The sequence below is a fragment of the Arachis duranensis genome, chromosome 4 (assembly GCF_000817695.3).
Source record: "Arachis duranensis cultivar V14167 chromosome 4, aradu.V14167.gnm2.J7QH, whole genome shotgun sequence".
In the NCBI taxonomy this organism is placed as follows: Eukaryota; Viridiplantae; Streptophyta; class Magnoliopsida; order Fabales; family Fabaceae; genus Arachis; species Arachis duranensis.
Genome location: NC_029775.3, coordinates 96,555,697 through 96,574,593, shown reverse-complemented (window position 1 = coordinate 96,574,593; position 18,897 = coordinate 96,555,697). Strand labels below are relative to the sequence as shown.

Below are 18,897 nucleotides of genomic sequence, written 5' to 3'. Positions count from 1 at the left end.
CTGGGAACGCCATGACGGCAGAAGTAAAGGCGGAAAAAACAGTTTCAGCGTGCGCTGCGGCTAGGACTGCACTGACGGTGGCAGTGGCGGCAGCCGCGAAGATGAATCAAGCATGCTACTCTGGCTCGGGCAACATGTGTTGTCGTTAATGTGAACGAAGTTGTTGCTGTTGTTTAGAAGCTCCGCCGCCATCGGAACATTGGTCTTAGCCTTGGCGCCGTACGCACTCGCTGCCCCCTCTGCAGTTTCAAAAGTTCCGAGCCAGACGTGCGTCTTGCCAGGGTCATGGATCTGGGCGGCGTCCATGGACGTTTCCTAACAGATCTCTTTGGCGTGACAAAGTCGAAAAGGGTGGCTAAGAGTGGATAGAGGTTGACTTACTAATACCTGTTAGATACTTGGCATTTGACAAGAGAATTACCAAGAAAAAATAGTCAATTAGCGTAAAAATCGAGTAAGGTAAATTCACTGAAGTGTTACCGTGGATATAAATGAAATTTGGACATCAAATTTTTTTTTTGTCGTGGCTCATGGCCAAACAAACAGACTCAGATAAACAAACAGACTCAGGTCAGGTAGAAGCCGCCTAGACTATATACCTAATACGCCTATAATTAGGCTTGTGTTATGGATCTGGACTTAGGTAAAAAAAAGAGATAAAATAATATTAATAGGGCTAAAAAAATCGTAAAGTCCATGAATTTAAATGGTGATTTATTTTTTTTATTATCTCAAATACTAAATAAGTAACATCAATAAGTGAAAATAAGGTAACAAGTTTACAATTCTTGAGTGGGACGAAGAGAAAAAAAAATTAGAAAAACAAATTTATTCGAATAAATAGTAAAATTGAAAAAAATTGTTAACTAGATGTTTGAGGTGAAATTTCGTTAAAATGAAGTAGTTTATATTGAGGTATAAACTTTGAATAACTTTTTATCAATTATATATTAATATGGGAGTTTAGGTTTTAGGTTTTACTTATAATTTTTTATTGTCATATAAAAATTTAAAATTTAGTTCGAATTTAGCAGATCTTAATTATTTGGCTTTAGTTCCAATTTTGATTAAAATTATTCCTTTGGTAGTGTCAATTGAAAGTTTTTTTTCTGATGTACTAAAATTGAATTGTTGAAAATTAAATAATATAACATGAATTGATAATAAAATTATCTTAAATTTATTTGCTTAAAACAACTTTTTTTTATAAAACATAATTTTTTGCCTAACATTTTTTATTATCAAATGACATGAATTTAATTTAAATAATTCGCATTAGTTTGTAGCCTTTTGATAAGTTGGAGAAATAAAATCATTAAACCGTAGATAATCAGAATGATATCCAAATTTTTCAATGCAAGAATTAAAATTATAAAGTATAATTATTTATTGTTTTATCTTTTGTTTATTTTAAAAATAAAAAAACTCAAAAATAGGATAATAAATAATTTTGTTTATTTTGAAAATTGTAAAGTATAATTTTGTTTGTTCTTTTTGTTTTTATAATTTTCAGAATAAACAAAAAAATATGCAAATAAAACTTAAAATCTAAACCCCAATATTGATATATAATTGATAAAAAATTATTCAAAGTTTATATCTCAATATAAACCATTTCATTTTAAAAAAATTTCATCTCAAACATTTATTTAACAATTTTTTTTTACCGTTTATTCAAATAATTTTGTTCTTCAGTTTTCTTTTTTTCTTCACACTCATAAACGGTAAATTTGCTTTCTTTTTTTGCGGACTACTATTATTTATTTAGTATATGGAGTAACAAAAAATAACTCATCATCAAAATTCATAGACTCTACCAAATTTTTTGGCCTATTGATATTGTCTTATTCAGTTTTTTTTCCAAGTCCAAGGCCCGTAACACAGGCCTAATGTTTTGGTGTTTAAATTTCATTTATACCCTCACAATAACACTCCTGCGAATTACTGTATCCTTTTTGCATATTCTCTTGTCAAATGGCAAGTGTTCAATAGGTATTGGTCAGTCAACTTTTGGTTACTCTTAGTCACCATTCTCTATGCCACCATATATTACCATACATATATATAAAATGTATTTTTACACTTCACACATTATTTTAGAGGGAAGTTCAATAATGATGTACTTTCTCAAAAAATAAAAAAAATCAGGTGATTATGAATTTGTGTTGAAACAGAATATGAATAAGGTCTACGATTGGATTAAATAGAATTTTGTGTGGTTAGTTATGGAGAAATTGAAATTCTATGAAAGATGGCTAAATTAGTTAAAAGAATATGTGGCATTAGTTTCTTACTTTGTTATTGTAAAAGACTAATTTTTTTTTTTAAAGTCATGTAGAGGATTATGACATGACGATCCTCTTTCTCTTTATCTATTTTTGTTGTATGCAGATGATCTCTTCCATCTGTCCCACAAAGAAGAACAAAGACGAGACATCATGGACCTTAAACTAAATTGCAAATGCCCGACAATTAGACACCTCATTTTTGTAGTGATTTTATAGTTGTTACAAAGCTAACTCTCACTCATTTCAAAAACTCTTACAAATCCTACAAGACTATAGTGAAATAAGTGGCCAAGTAATAAACATTGACAAATTAGTCGTGTTTTTTAGCCACAATACACCAGCAACAGTTTGAAATTATACTGATCAAACTCTACATGTCCCTCATGTGGATAATTAAGATAAGTATTTGGGTCTTCCAATAGTTATTTCTAGATCTAAATTTAAAGGGTCACATTTAACTACATCATGGATTGGGTAGGAAAAAGTTACAACATTGGAAAAGGAAATTTGCTCTCAGCTAGTGGAAGAGAAGTCCTAATCAAGACAATAGCTATTGTCCTTATATCTCTTAGTTGTTTCAAGCTGCCAGCAGAAACCTTGTAAATGAAATTTAAAGAATGATGATGTAGTTTTGCTGCGGGCAAAAATCAAAGGTTCTAGAACGAGAATGAGCTGGATTAGCTGGAACACTATTTTTTGACAAAAAAATTTAGGAGGACTGAACTTCAAGGATATCAAAGCTTTTAATTTTGTTATATTAGGAAAACAAGGATGGAGAATTACCAAAAGGACTCAACATTGGTCTTTAAAGTCTATAAAAGTAAATCAGCCATGACCTTTTCCGGCATGGAGAAGTTTGCTGAAAGCTACGAAAGTACTCGAAAAGAGCATTTTCTGAGAGAAGGTAAAAATAGACTAATTAGACTTTTGGAGGATCCTTGGCTAAAATATTTCAAACTCATTTCAGCTTTCTACTTAGTTAATCTAAGGTCAAACGTCAAGAATGATTTCAGACTTAATTATGACAAAAAGTAATGTAAAATCCAGGAAAACACATCACAATTCAGTCTAGAAATCCAATAAGCAATACTTTAAAAGAAATTGGACAAGACAAAGATTCAATTACTTGGTGCAAGGAGAGAAATGGTCACTCAGTGGCTTTTGATTCGATCACTTTTTAATTCTTCCATCCTCATCTTGGGATCTAAAGAGCCCAGCCAAAACCAAAATATTATATTTGGGTGGAAATCCTTGCATGGCGAGTTATCAGTTTGCCAAAACCTATATTAAAGATTCTTTTATCTTTCATAGTGAACAAGAAGAAGAATCAATGCTCTATTACTTGATAAACTACTCACATGCGAAGCAAATTCGGAACTTGGTTGGAATTTTAACTTCGAGGGTATCCGAAAATCTGATGAGCTAGTGAAATAGTGGGTAAAGACAAATCAAAAGCTAAAATAGGAATACAAGCATAAAAAAATATCCATAATGGCAACGATTCTATGGCAAATTAAAAGACAAAAAATTTTAAGTCTTTAAAGGAAAATAGTTGATGCCTAAACTCTCTTTTTTTTTTTTGGTGACTCCTAAACTCTCTTTTATGTTTTTATTTGAACTTTGGTTCTTTATTTCTCTCTTTGATTTTTAAAAAAATTGTATAAAAAATCCAATTTATTAGTTTCGTTGTTTTTCTAAAATAAATTGTATTTATTATTTCAAATGAATAAAAGATTTATTTTTAGTAAAAATAAAAATATTAAAACATTAAAGTAGAGACAAATAACATATTTAATCAAATTAATTGAATTAAATAAAAAGACTTTGGAAAATTAAAATTATAGATTGTTAGTGATGATGACAAAGATGATGATGGTTAAAGCTCCAGCCATACTCCATGCTCTATATCCAACTTTTGTACGACAACACATTGTATTAACTTCATTCGCATACAGCACACATGTCGGAGCTGGGAAATGTTTGTGGATAGAGTGAAATATACAAAATCTTAAATAAGGTATTTGTTTTTGGAAAATTTTTACATGTTCTATTCACTTTATTGGAACATCAATCTACAAGGTACAAAAGAGTAACCAACAAAGTTTTGAAAAGCAGACCAATTATCGAACCTTTTAACTATTGATTTACTAGTTTATTAATTTACTGATTCAACTGAAATAATTATTTATAATAAAATATAAATAAATATACTAAAATATATTATTTTAGTATAAAACATATTATAATTTAATATAGTCACCAAAAAATATTATAACAATTAAAATATTATAATGTCATCTAATTATAAATTCAAAAATCAAATAACAAAAAGATATTTAAATATGAAATATTAACATTAAAGTTTATCATAAATCATCAAAATATTTGTTTCGTTGAGATCATCTTTGTAATATCCTAATATTTTTAAACTAGGCTTAAGCCTTATTTTTTTTTGTGACTAGGCTTAAGCCTTATTTGGATTATATTAGTTGATATTCAAATTTTACAAAATTTTTAAAATAAAATTTTTATCTAAAATATTTAAAAAGTACTGAATAACTAGTTTTTTTTAAACGCTATTTGAAAATAGCGAGAGCCTTAATCATTTGAATCGTTATTAGTTGAAAAATATAAGTAAGACCCAAAGATACTAACACGGAAAATGGAAATACTAAACTATAAAGAGAAAAATAATAACAAATTTTACTCATCAAATAATTATATAATAAAAAAAATCTTTATAGCCACAATTGTAGTCACTCAATAAAGATAAAACAAGACACAATGAATTCTAATTCTCTCATCACTTTGCATAACTATGACTAAACCAATCGTCTGTCGCTACAAGAAAAATGCATATTACCGTCGGATTTATCGACGGAATAACGAAAATAACCCAATGATAATACGGTTGCCGTCGGATTGTATCGGACAAAATAAGAATTTTTTGTTCCGACGATAACTTGCGGCAGAATATGATAGTTGAGGCAAGAAAATCAAATGCACATTACCGTCAAAAAAATCCGACGATGCGTCATGTTTTTATTTTTGAAATTAACCTAGATGATCGCTACCATCAGAAAATTCCGTCGATAAATCCGACGGTAGAGTCAATTTTTTTAATTTTTTTCAGTCTATAATAGACTCCGATAGTTAATAATTGAAAGTCAACACTCAATTAGTAAATAATAAATTAGTATTTTATCTGAAAACATTGATTTATATATGATGTAAAAGATCAAGTATATAGAATCATAACACGAAATGAAAGTTTGATAAAGAAATACATAAGATAGAACTATATTGACATTAACCTTATTTAGATTCATCATCTTCTTTCTCTGGTTTATCATCCTCCGCTTCTGAGATAATTTTCTGATCATCGACTTCTGATGTCATCATCCATATTAGCCGACCTAAGGATGTTCGGATAACCAATATCAACCACTATTTTTGAAGAAGTTGGGTCATCAATTTGGAAAGGTTCCTGACCCTCTGTCCCATCAGACTCAATGTGACCTCTTGTCTTAGTCTTATCCACAATCACCCAACTAGACTAGCATGACCCCGAATAAGACAAATAGTATATCCATCATGCATTTTGAGGTAGAAAGAAAGGATCGTAGTTCCTATATTTCCTAGTCACATTTACTTCAGTGATATTGTAGTCTTTGTGCTTTCGGTTCTTTGTCACAAACTTGGATCATACCATATACATTTAAATACGCATACCTTGTACGTAGTGCGATAAAAATACTATAATTGAATTATATTGTGCAACACACCATACCAATAATAATGAGCACCACCTGAATCCCCACGAACCCAAACTCTGGTGTTATATATTTTCCTTCTAACTGACTATTGAACGAATAGAATAGATATCCATTAACATTGTATATCAGGTAGCTTCTGCCCTTATTCATTGGGTCCTAATTAAGTGCTAGTAGTTCCCAATCTGTTGTGTCAGCTAGATGCACTCTGACATATTCTTTAAAGTAATATAAAAAATTGTTCAGTGGTGTATCAGAATTTGTTTCTTGAAATAACCTATGATACAATATGATTAATAAGAAAATTTCAGTGTACTGAAGTTTTAATTAGATGATTAACACAGTATGTTACTAAATGCAATAATTACGAAGACCTGAAAACTCACATCAGGTAGCGTGAAACTTGGTCAAAGTTAAGCAACACATACAGATGTGCGGCATCAATTTCCTTTCTCTCTAACCAATATACTACCCGTGCCCATTGCAACTCCTTCTAGAACAAATATTGGATACGTTGTTCCACCTGACGAGGATTCTTCCCTCTCATCATTCCTTATAACTCTTGTTTTACGTGACTCAATATGAGGCACAAAATAGATGGAACAAAATGCAGATGTTTCTATAACTAGGAATGCTTTGCAGATACTACCCTTGATACGAGCTCTGTTCTTTACGGTGAGTTTGAATGATCCAATCATCCTCTCAAATAGGTATATCCACTAAATTGGCCTGGTCCACATACTCTTGCTTCGTACAATAGGTAGATTGTTAAGTGTTCCATGACGTCAAAAACACCCGAGAGGGGATATCTTCTCTAACTTAAAAAGTATGATCAAAATGTTCTTCTCATGATTGTAAGATCATTTATGTTAAGTTTCATAGTACATAACTCCCTAAAAAACTCAGTTATTTCGGAGAGGGATTTCCAAATGTTGGTAGGAAATTCTCTAAATAAGATAGGAGCAATGACTCCATAAAGACATGACAAACATGACTCTTTAACATAGCAAGCCTACCTTGTAAGACGTTTGCACACCTGCCCAAGTTAGAGTCATAGCCATCGAAAAACCTCAATCCTCCAATTCACCTACAAATATTTTATCTCTGATCCTTCATTAGAGTGAACACAACCTTTGGTTTAGCCCGTCAGCCATTCTCAAGTCTCTTTAAGTTCAAACCTGTCCATCTGCAAATGTCCACCAAGTTTAACCTTGTCTTATCGTTATCCTTTGTCCTCTCATCGTCCATTATTATGTGCATAATATTATAAAATATGTTCTTTTTAATGTGCATCATATCAAGACAATGTCAAACCAAATTGTCTTTCCAATAAGGCAAAACCCAAAATATGATCTGCTTGTTCAATTATGCGCCTTGCCATATCCCAAAGGTCTCAAACTTGCCCTGTTATCGATGATCCTTGGCATTCTACTAATACGATGCCAAACTTGAAAACCCCTCAATCTCAAGGGTGCCTCTTCTTGTTTAGTTTTATTCTTCCTAAACGACTCTTGGTTGTGCCAAAAAGAATGATTAATATTGAAAAACCTTCGATGACAATCAAACGATGAATTCTTACCCCTATTTGTTAGCCAAAATACCTTTGTATCCTCCATACAAATGGGACACGACATTCTCCCCTAAGTGGACAAACCTGATAATATCTCGTAAGCAGAAAATTTGTTAATGGTCCACATCAACAAAACATGTAGTTGGAAGTTTGTCTTTGTTAAGATACTTTACGTGTCTACACTATGAACCCATACTCCATCAACTCATCTGCCAAGAGTTGCAAAAAGAAATCTATTTTGGCTTTTGGATTGCTTGGACTAAGTATGATATAATTTAAGAAGATGTATGGGTCCTTAATGCAAATTTCAGGAGGTAGGCTATAAGGATTCACTACTACAGGTCAACAAGAGTACACACTACCGAAATTAAAATTTGGTGCAAATCCGTCGGAGCACAAAGCTAATCTAACATTGCTGGGCTCATTCGCAAATGTAGGGTGGACCCGATCAAAGGCTTCCAAGCATCTCCATATGACGGGTCTGTCAAAAAACCATCATTTCTCTTGTTGTTACTATGCCAGGTCATGTGAGGGGCCAAGCTCATCGATGCATATAATCGTTTTAGCCTAGGGGTTAAGGGCAAGTAATGCATTCATTTGTTTGGAATTCTCTTTAACCGTCGTTTACCAATCCATTCTCTCTCTACCTGAAACCTCGATACATCACAAAATCTACAAATAATTATATCTACATCCCCTTGTAATACGGCATACAACCATTTAAATAATAATCGATTTTTATGGAATTTAGACCCAACTTTAAAACTAACTTCTTTGCTTTGTAGTGGCTCTGGGGGATGCCACTAGTCTCGGCAGGTACTAATTTATTGCAAAGGGTGACTCGCTTATCAAAAGACTCTTGCATGTAATTTGACTCAAATTTAATATTCATCATTCTAACACATGCAGACAAGAATGAACAGACCCCTCGTACAATGATTTCATGCCAGATTCTAATAGATGATAAAAACTCTTTGCCTTTGAGTTAGGATCTTTTTCAGCATCTTCCATATCAGTAACACCTATTGCATCAAACATCATTTTGTTGTATCTCTCGTGGTTACCCTCCCAATTAATTTCTTCTATGCTTAGTTCTCTAACCACCCGAACCCTCGTTGATCGACCCCTAGACTTATTGAAATTCAAGGCGAATTGGTTAATTTCCTGCTCATCCACTTCTTCATGTTCCGTCCACATTTAATACCAATCCTTGAACCCATTACAATAGAGGTGAAGTGTTATATCCGAAGGTCCTAACCATTATGTGATGTGAATCCGATAAATGTCTGAGAACCACCTTAGCATATATTATAAGGCGGATTTAGATTAGATAAGTAAAAGTAATAGATATGCCGTGAAAGAAAAAAGTGTGTCCTAAGTCAAAAACCATATACCAATAACGATGAATTTGACCGCCGAGTTAAAATCATTTATGGAATCTTTACTATCATCTTTTCTTGATTAAATTAACTTAGTAGAATATTCTAAATTTAATTTTGGAGCCGAGATACTCTCTGCTACCAATTTCTTAGTTGTCGATTGTTTAAATCGATACGGTTTGAATACGATAATCTTACGATTTAATCATTAAACCATGTTCTTCTTTCTTTGGCAATTCAGCCAATACATCAAGGAATCTATCTTTAACCAAAAATTTATGAAGCCACATAATAAATCAACCCATCAGCCATTCTCAAGTCTCTTTAAGTTCAGACCTGGCCGTCTGCAAATGTCCACCAAGTTTAACCTTGTCTTATCGTTATCCTTTGTCCTCTCATCGTCCATTACTATGTGCATGATATTATAAAATATGTTCTTTTTAATGTGCATCATATCAAGACAATGTCGAACCAAATTGTCTTTCCAATAAGGCAAAACCCAAAATATGATCTGCTTGTTCAATTATGCGCCTTGCCATATCCCAATGGTCTCAAACTTGCCCTGTTATCGATGATCCTTGGCATTCTACTAATACGATGCCAAACTTGCAAACCCCTCAATCTCACGGGTGCCTCTTCTTGTTTAGTTTTATTCTTCCTAAACGACTTTTGGTTGTGCCAAAAAGAATGATTAATATTAAAAAACCTTCGATGACAATCAAACCATGAATTCTTACCCCTATTTGTTAGCCAAAATATCTTTGTATCCTCCATACAAATGGGACACGACATTCTCCCCTAAGTGGACAAACCTGATAATATCCCATAAGCAGAAAATTTGTTAATGGTCCACATCAACAAAACATGTAGTTGGAAGTTTGTCTTTGTTAAGATACCTTACGTTTCTACACTATGAATCCATACTAGGGATGGCAACGGGTCCCCAAGGGGGCGGGGACATGCCCCCCGCCCCCCGTCCCCCGCTCCCAATTAATGTCCCCGTCCCCGCCCCGTCCCCATGACGGGTAACGGGGACCCCGTATCCGCTGGGGACCTGGGTCTCCGCGGATATCCGCGGATTTTTGTAAAAATAAGTAAAAATTGAAAAAAATGAAAAAAATTAGAGAAAATAAAAAATAATCTTCAATTGTCAATTTGTCATTACGAACATAACATTCATAGTCTTTAAAGACTTAAATAGCAATAACAACAAGACATGAACATCCAAACATATCCATAAACAACCAAATATTACATAAACAACCAACGATATTCATAAACAACAAAATAAAGTTCATAACATCATAAAAACATAATTCCACCATCTCAATCTTCCTTTCATCTCATAATGGTAGTGATGGTAGATTCCGACTTACTTGAATCCTACATTGACAAGAAAACAATTTAAAGTTAAAATCATATAATAACTCAATAAGTCAATAATATAAAAACATAGTGTATTATATGTAATTTAATAGTTTACTTACGTTAACATCTCCTTCAATGTTATTAATTGTGTAGCACTCAAATCCTATGTTAGCTGTAGTGCCAAGTTCATTCCAAAGCCAATCTTGATTACACATTAGAGCCTCTAATGTGTCCGGACGCAACCTACTACGATGTGGCGTAACAAATCGACCACCCGTACTAAATGAAGATTCAGAGGCAACGGTAGAGATAGGAATCGCCAAAAAATCTCTAGCAATAGCTTGCAAAGTAGGAAACTTCGCTCCATTTGACTTCCACCAATTTAAGATATCAAAATCATGTTCAGTTTGTGGTACCGGTCTCTCTTCAAGATAATAGTCCAACTCGCTCTTTGTATCAATAAATGCGGATTCCTCACTTACATGTGCAGCAAAATCAGCTTGCCAATCTTCATGAATGAACTTCCTCCCCTTTGAACTTGAAGGAATTGATGGTGGTGGCGGCATATCTAATTGAGCAGCTTGGTCTCTCTCTCTTCCCTTTGTTGCATATTCTAAAACTAAATCTTGCACTACCTTTTTCACTTGACCAATTACAACACATGCCTCCGTCTCACCATATATTTTACGAAAAAAGAAATTCAATAAATACATCTTGTACCTAGGATCCAAAAGAGTCCCAATAGCCATAACTGTATTAATCACACCCCAATACTTTTCAAACTTAGTTATCATACTAGTAGCCATCATTTCAATTATCTCATTTCCACAATTTTTCCACTCCATCAAAGCCAACTTAATCGCACAAACCTTAGGAAAATAAAGATTTGATGTAGGATAAGTTGTTCCAGAAAACAATTCAGTCACATCAAAAAATACCCTCAATCTTTGAAAAATCTCATCCGTCATATCCCAATCCTTCTCACTAGGCAAAGATTTATATTGACTCTCACGCAATGACAATCTTTCAAATACATCTCTATACATAATTGCAACTTCAAGCATCAAAAATGTTGAATTCCACCTAGTTTTACAATCAAGACAAAGATTTTTTGTGTAGGGTATTTTAAGTTGCGCACATGTTTCCTTAAATTTTTCTTCTCTTTTAGGTGTTGCAGTCCAATAATGAACACTATTCCTCACCCTTTCAATAGCATGTGAAATAAGTTGTAACCCATCTTTGACAATCAAATTTAATATATGCGCACAGCATCGCATGTGAAATAATTTACCACCCAAGATAAAGTTTCTATGTGACATTTTTGTCAAAATATTCTCAATCATAACGTCATTAGTACTGCAATTATCAACAGTCAAAGTGGATACCCTCCTATCAAGATTCCAATCCATCAAACAATCCACAAGAACCTCTGAAAGTACCTCAGCCGTGTGGGGAGCCGGCACATATATAAACCTGTAATGATAATTTAGTACAATTATCACCAGCTTTGCAATTATATAAACATTCGGAAGAACCTATAATGATAATATTATTACCTCACAAGACGGCTTTGCAATTTCCAAGAATCATCAATGTAATGAGCTGTAATAGCCATATAACCTTTGTTTTGGTTGCTTGCTGTCCACATATCAGTCGTAATTGCAACTCGACTTTTATTACGCTCAAGGACATTCATTGTCTTCGATCTCTCATCATTATAGAGCTTCAAGATGTCACTCTTTAAAGTGTTGCGAGTAATCACCTTGAAGAGAGGTTGCAAAGCATTGCAAAATCGTCGAAACCCAATGTGGTCCACAATAGATAGCGGATATTCGTGAAGACAAACCATAATTGATAACTCTTTCCTTGCATTTTCTTGATCGAAGGTATATGCACCAACCACAACTGTTTCTCCACTAGTTGTTGGAGTTGTCTTCATCATACATTTCCTTATATCTCTAGTGGTGCGGAGCTTGCAGCTTTTGAAGTGATCACGTAAGTGCGAAGTGCCTTGTTTTAGGTCACCAAGTAGCTTCGATTTGCAATAATTACATTCAGCCTTTAATTTTCCCTTGATTTCTACAATCTTGAAGTGATTTCACACTTCGGAGGTTAACTTCCTCTTTCGAACACCACTTGTAGAGTTTGTCGTTCCTTCATTAGTGGTTGCGGTATCCGTTGGGGGTTCTTGAGGTTGAGATTGAGGAGCCTCTTGCGTAGTTTGAATATTAGTGCCTATAGGTTCTTCTGATGGAGCACTTTTCTCAAGAGTATTACTCAGTGCATCCGAAGAAGACATTCTATAAATAATGAAATATAAATCATGAATCAAAATCACATTAATCTAAAATATAAATTATGAATCAAAATCTCATTAACCTAACTCAAAAATATAAATTATAAATTATAAATTTACTAAATTAAAGAATCTCAGCTACTGAAGCTTGAAAAAGAAGAACGTAAGAACACAAGGAATGAACAAGAAAAAATAGTAAAAAAATCAGAATAAACAAAGATAATTTCTTACAGATTAAGTAATTAATCAAATGAGTATATACAATTTCTTGTATGTAATATTCTTACACTAGTGTATTAAAACATAATTAGACTCATACATCAGGGAGGAAAAAACTAATAAACACAACTATTCTTATATAGTGCTCCAAGTTTATAATAATTGAGCTACTACTACTGTTAGAACAAAAAAATATAAAACAGTTTCTAACGAATTTCTTGGGTTGCTTCTTGATTAGCTTCAGTTTATTTTCCTTTTCTATCTTCAATATAGACCTTCTCCACCAAGCTCAGTTGGGGTGTGCCTGTGTGTTGATGAGAGGAAGGGATGGATTTTTTTCTATAAATCCAATACTCCAATCCCTGTTTATCAAATTATTTTGCAATGACCTTTAAAAAGAATGAAACTATTTGGACTTAGCATAATAAACTTTTATGCAGAAACAATATGCAAACATGGCAGTATGGCACTGATAAACTATGAGCATAGTTTTGAAAATTAGGACGACCCAGAAAATTAGTCCAATTCAGAATATTAACTCAGAAATACCAATTACACAATCAGAAATTCATAATCGGAATCAGATTAACCTAACTTTAGATTAACTCAATATTAACTCAAATATTAATCAGAATCAAAAATCAAATTTATATCAACCTAACTCAGAAGTATAAATTACACAACCAGAATCCAGAAATTCATAGTCAGAAATTCAACAACCTAATTAGAAATTCAGCAACTCAAAACTCAAAAATCCAGAAATTCAAAACACAAAAATTCAGATCAATAGGAATCTCATTAATTTAGAACTTACACAACCAGAATCCAGAAATTCATAGTCAGAAATTCAACAACCTAATTAAAAATTCAGCAACTCAAAACTCAAAAATCCAGAAATTCAAAACACAAAAATTCAAATCAATAGGAATCTCATTAATTTAGAACACCCAAATTCGTTACCCTAATTCAGAAATCTAAATTCAGAGAAGGGGATGGAAGACCAGGGCAGACTTACCTGAACCTGATGGAGAAAAGGGGAAGGAAGACCAGCGTCCAGCGAAGACCGGCGACGCGAATAGGAGAAGATGACGACCACGACCAGGAAAAGACGACTATGTTGCTGCGTCTGGGGTGGGAGGCAGCGCTGAGAGACCAGAGGGTGGAAGGCAGCGGCGACAGTCAGCGGTCGGCAGTCAGCGGGAAGGAGGCAGGAGGGGCTAAGGGTTTGAGGAGGAGTGGAGTGTGGAGACGAGACTCTCAGGTCTCAGCTCAGTTCTCACTCTCTGTCTTTACCCCCGCCCCCGCCCCATTTATTATACGGGGCCCCGTCCCCCGTCCCCGCGGGTAAAAATGACTCCCCATACCTGCTCCCCGACGGGTAAATTCCCGCGGGTACCCGCCCCGCCGGGGATTTTTGCCATGCCTAATCCATACTCCATCAACTCATCTGCCAAGAGTTGCAAAAGGAAATCTATTTTGGCTTTTGGATTGCTTGGACCAAGTATGATATAAGTTAAGAACATGTATGGGTCCTTAATGCAAATTTTAGGAGGTAGGCTATAAGGATTCACTATTACAGGTCAACAAGAGTACACATTACCGAAAATTAAAATTTGGTGCAAATCCGTCGGAGCACAAAGCTAATATAACATTTCTGAGCTCATTCACAAATGTAGGGTGGACCCGATCAAAGGCTTCCAAGCATCTCCATGTGACGGGTCCGTCAAAAAACCATCATTTCTCTTGTTGTTACTATGCCAGGTCATGTGAGGAGCCAAGCTCATCGATGCATACAATCATTTTAGCCTAGGGGTTAAGGGCAAGTAATGCATCCATTTGTTTGGAATTCTCTTTAACCGTCGTTTACCAATCCATTCTCTCTCCCTGAAACCTCGATACATCACAAAATCTACAAATAATTATATCTACATCCCCTTGTAATACAACATACAACCATTTAAACAATAATCGATTTTTATGGAATTTAGACCCAACTTTAAAACTAACTTCTTTGCTTTGTAGTGGCTCTGGGGGATGCCACTAGTCTCGGCAGGTACTAATTTGTTGCAAAGGGTGACTCGCTTATCAAAAGACTCTTGCATGTAATTTGACTCAAACTTAATACTCATTATTCTAACACATGCAGACAAGAATGAACAGACCCCTCGTACAATGATTTCATGCTAGATTCTAATAGATGATAAAAGCTCTTTGCCTCTGAGTTAGGATCTTTTTCAGCATCTTCCATATCAGTAACACCTATTGCATCAAACATCATTTTGTTGTATCTCTCGTGGTTACCCTCCCAATTAATTTCTTCTATGCCTAGTTCTCTAACCACCCGAACCCTCGTTGATCAACCCCTACACTTATTGAAATTCAAGGCGAATTGGTTAATTTCCTGCTCATCCACTTCTTCGTGTTCCGTCCACATTTAATACCCATCCTTGAACCCATTACAATAGAGGTGAAGTGTTACATCCGAAGGTCCTAACCATTATGTGATGTGAATCCGATAAATGTCTGAGAACCACCTTAGCATATATTATAAGGCGGATTTAGATTAGATAAGTAAAAGTAATAGATATGCCGTGAAAGAAAAAAATGTGTCCTAAGTCAAAAACCATATACCAATAACGATGAATTTGATCGCCGAGTTAAAATCATTTATGGAATCTTTACTATCATCTTTTCTTGATTAAATTAACTTAGTAGAATATTCTAAATTTAATTTTGGAGCCGAGATACTCTCTGCTACCAATTTCTTAGTTGTCGGTTGTTTAAATCGATACGGTTTGAATACGATAATCTTACGGTTTAATCATTAAACCATGTTCTTCTTTCTTTGGCAATTCAGCCAATACATCAAGGAATCTATCTTTAACCAAAAATTTCTGAAGCCACATAATAAATCAACCCACCTAGCTTAACTAAACTGAGCTTGAACCGAAGTGAACCAACTCCACCCCCTTCATAATCAAATCGATTTTTCTTCATTATAAAGCTACGGTTTTCTCTCCTCCATACTATAACCCCACACATCATAAACCTTATTTTCATCAAACATGATAAAAAAAACTTGAGAAAAATTACAGTTAAACTTTACTCGCCAAGTTATAGTTTTTCTATAAATTTCTGACAGCGAGAGTTGGTAATTAAAAATTACCGTCATAATTAGTTATTCTATGGAATAATTTTTATCGCTAGCTTAAAACAAAGTTTCTTGATTTCTCATCATATTTCTAATTAATTATATCATTAATTAATTACAGAGAAGTATCGGTATATCATTAAGATTAGTTAATCATGAACCAACACACATTATACCACTTTCTTCAATTCAACCAAACCAAAACCAAAATCATACACATCATTAGGAACCCCTTTAACCATGATTAAAGCCCTAATCCTCTTCTTTCTTCCTCTGATGAACGAATTAGAGAAGAACTCCCAACCAAGGTTACACCTCTTGGTTACTGATAAATTCCAATTTTGTGATTTATCTTGTGTTGAATTTAGGAGATTTTATCAACTTATCCCACATTTATTCAATGAAATAGCATGGTTTCATAAATTTCTCCTAATTGTGCTTAATGGTTAAAAATATACTTTTTAGGCCTTTAATATGTTAAATTTTAATTCACTTTTGATTCCACTTGATACCTTGATATGTTTGTTAGTGATTTCAGGATTAAAAGGGTAAAGAATGGATCAAGAAAGTGAAGAGGAAAGCATACAAGATGGAGAATTCATGGAAAATAAGGATTTGAAAGATTCAAGGTGACGCGTACATGTGACCAACGCGTACACATGAAGAAGAAATTTGTCAAGGTGACGCGTATGCATGATATGTAAAGTGGCCAAGTGACGCGTACGTGTGATCCATGCGTACGCATGACAAGCGGCATGTGACTTTATTAAAGGCAAAATGCTGGGGGCGATTTCTAAGCTCACTGACACCCAAATCTAACTCAATTCTGAAGTATTTGAGGCAGAAATCAAGAAGGAGAAAGGAGGGGGAGAGCAATTAGATAGTGTAGTAAATATGCTTTAGGTTCGTTTTAGAGAGAGAAGCTCTCTCTTCTCTTTAGAAATTAGGGTTCTTAATTTAGTTTTCTCTTAGATTTAGGTTTAATTACTTTTTTTGATTTAGTTTTTCTTTCAATTTCTTGTTGCTACATCCTTGCTCTTTTAGTTCTTCTTGTTGATTTTCTTTTTATGTCACTTTTATATTTATGAGCACTCTTGTTAATTTTAGTTTCAATTAATGCAATTTATGTTTTTATGTTTTTTATTGTTTTTTTTAGTTGTTATTGTTAATTTCTTGCATTTGGTAGTTGTTAGATTTTATATTTTTTGTAATTTAATATGTTTTTTTATGTCTTTTAAGTATTTAATAAAATACTTAGTTTAGGTTTAGAGTAGTTTTTGAAGTGTACGAGGAGAGAAAGCAATAAAATCCTAATTGTTAACTCGGTTATCAAGTTATCATCACAAAACATTGAAACAAATGCAATGTATTGTTCCTCTGATCTTGAATGTATACTATTGTGTAGGAATACCACTTCTACTATTTCTTATTAGTTGTCGATATCTTCGTAAACTATTTTGACTTTTATAAATATAAATTACGTAATACAATTTGTGTTGGTACTTAGTATTATTGATGATTATTTTTCTTTCCTTGATTCCTTTTGCAGCTTATCTCAGAGGCATTGTATTTGGTAAGTTTATCTACATTTTGAAGTGTTTATTTGCATCATTTAGTAAGGAGAGGCGATGTGTTAAACTCTGCTGTCTAACTCGTGTTAATTAATTGAATCTAGCATGAATTAGTTTACTCATACTCACATATTGGAAGGCATCTAATTTTTTTTCTAATGTATATACTTATCTATGAAGTACATACACTTTTCTGATTTGCCTTGTTCGCGTGTCGGACACATTTCGGACACGACACTCATTGACACTCGTCCGGCACGCGTGTTTTCGGTGTCCAACTGTGTCTTAATAATAAGTAAAAAATTCTTCTCCAAACATGCTTAAACACGCCTAAATATCATCACATGTTAATATGTCTTACTTTATTCTAAATATGTATTCTTGAAATGAGTTTAGAAATAGTATATATTATTAATTTTTTAAAAACAAAAAATATTTTAAATACTTTATATAATTAAAAATAATTAAAAAATTAATTTATATTTTAATATCAATAAAATACCAAAATATTATTACAATTTATCTAAAATATACTTTATATTTTTTATATATACCGTGTTCCATGTCTTATAAGAATTTTAAAATTGTGTGTGTCTTACGTCAATGTCAGTGTCTGTGCATTGTAGTCAAAAACCAATCTTTAAAACACTTTTGTTATTAATGTTTGACATTTTTGTCGCATTTTAAACTATTTTAAAGATATTTTTGTTATTAACAAAAGTAAAAAAATTTTATCAACATCTTGAAAAATTAAAAGTAATTTTGATAGATAATCTTTTTTTGTATATTTCTTTTATAAATTTAAATATTTAAAACAAATAATTTCATGAGATAATACTAAAATTTTTATTACAAAAAAATTCATGAGTCAAAAGAGAATAGCGTATTCAAAAAAATATAAATAATAATATTATCATTTTTAATTTTAGTAATAGTACTCCACATCTTTTGGTATTTATGTTTGAATATAAATCTATAATGGAAGAGTGACTATTAAAATATGGTACTTTGACAATTAAATTAACATGGACAAAAAATTTAATAATAAAAGAATAACAACTAAAGCCAAATTAAGGCTTAATAATGAGCCTATTTAAAAAAATTATTTATTATACTTTGACATATAAAAGAGTTAGAATAAAAAAAGATGGTACAAAAATGTTAATTAATTGTACCTAAGTACCGGATCAATTTATATTATATATCATTGTCTTATAATATATCTAATAGAGCATACCTAATGTACTCTATTAGTATATTGTATTAAAATGTATGTATTTAA

The 18,897-nt window shown here is 33.0% G+C and overlaps 1 pseudogene; it reads left to right on the top strand.

Annotated features, from left to right (window-relative positions):
- Positions 1–13,917: 13,917 nt before the first annotated feature.
- Positions 13,918–18,897, top strand: part of LOC110280536 (uncharacterized) — an 8,092-nt pseudogene continuing 3,112 nt past the window's right edge.